We start from the raw sequence: 1,750 nt of genomic DNA on the forward strand, positions 1-1,750 counted from the left end.
AAAAAAGAGAGAATAAGGTCCTCTCTCTGTAAGAAGTTACCAGTTTTAGTCCGAAGATTTTTTCTGGTAAATTCTGGTAAATGTGTCAAACGCAGAGACCATAACGATTATTGGAAATAAAATTGGATATTGCTCTATAATTATTGCTGAACAATGGAAAAGTTGTTTTTGTCTCGCGGGACGATTATTTCAAGACGAATATTATTTACATCTTCTCATGATAATTATATGGGCTTTTTATTTATTTTTTCGTCTCTCGGGACGTTTATACAAGACGTATATTAACGTCTTCTCATAATAATAATATGGGACTTTTATTCAATTAAAAGTTCTTTATCGAGTTCGGAGAATAGAGCCGTTAACTTATCTATTTTCAAGTAATTCGATGGAATATTCTGTAGTTAAGTTTAACTAATGAATGAAATAAATAAATAAACTATAGCTTAACACCTTAACGGCCCTTAAAGCGTTAAATATATTTATATATACATATATATATCTATAGTAATATATATCTGTCCTCGGGAAGACAAAGGCTGACATCACCGCCATCCAAGAAATGCGATGGACGGGGCAAGGTAAAGTAAGCGTGAAGCCTTGCGACGTCTACTACAGTTGCCACGTAAAGGAGCGCAAATTCGGTGTTGGATTCGTGGTAGGAGAGAGACTCCGTCGCCGAGTACTGGCGTTCACCCCGGTGGACGAACGTCTAGCCACAATCCGCATCAAAGCTAGATTCTTCAACATCTCGCTCATCTGCGCCCATGCCCCGACGGAAGAGAAGGATGAGGCGTCCAAGGATCTCTTCTATGAGCGCTTGGAACTTACATATGAGCGCTGTTCCCGACACGATATCAAAATCGTGCTTGGCGATTTTAATGCCAAGGTGGGCAAGGAAGGGATCTTTGGCGCCACTGTCGGAAAATTCAGCCTCCACGACGAAACGTCCGATAACGGACTGAGGCTAATCGACTTCGCCGGGCCGCGAAACATGGTAATATGTAGTACTAGGTTCCAGCATAAGAACATCCACCAAGCTACATGGCTGTCTCCAGATCGAAAAACGAGAAACCAAATCGATCATGTTGTGATAGACGGAAGGCATGCTTCAAGCGGTTTGGACGTACGTACACTCCGAGGGCCAAACATCGACTCGGACCACTATCTTGTTGTAGCCAAGATACGCACCCGCCTCTGTGCAGCAAAAAATGTGCGCCCAACAATGCAAGGAAAGCTAAACGTCGAAAAGCTGCAATCACAACAGATGGCCACTTTATTCGCCACTCGACTCACACCCCTGCTCTCGGAGAGCACTCTTCAACAAGCCGACATACGCGAGCAGTGGAACCACATTTCTCGATCATTAAGTACCGCCGTCGAAAAAGTAGTTGGATTTCAGCGAGCCCGAAAGAACAACTGGTACGATGAGGAATGTCAAGAAGCCGCAGAGAAAAAAGACGCCGCCTTTAGTGCCACGCACCGATCGGGCGCAACGCGAGTCAAGTGGGACCGTTATAGGGAACTGAAGAAGGAAGCGAGACGTATTTGCCGCAATAAGAAGAGAGAGGCCGAAATACGTGAGTGCGAAGATCTCGATGCTGGCCGACTGTAAGAACACCGAAAAATTCTACCAGAGGGTTAGGTGACTTACGGAAGGTTTCAAGACCGGGGCGAACTCCTGTAAGAACAACAATGGCGACCTAGTGACCGATGTCCAGAATATACTTAAATTGTGGAGGGAACACTTTTA

The sequence above is a fragment of the Rhagoletis pomonella genome, unplaced genomic scaffold, assembly GCF_013731165.1.
Source record: "Rhagoletis pomonella isolate Grant_MI unplaced genomic scaffold, Rhpom_1.0 Rhpom_scaffold_00001, whole genome shotgun sequence".
Lineage (NCBI taxonomy): Eukaryota > Metazoa > Arthropoda > Insecta > Diptera > Tephritidae > Rhagoletis > Rhagoletis pomonella.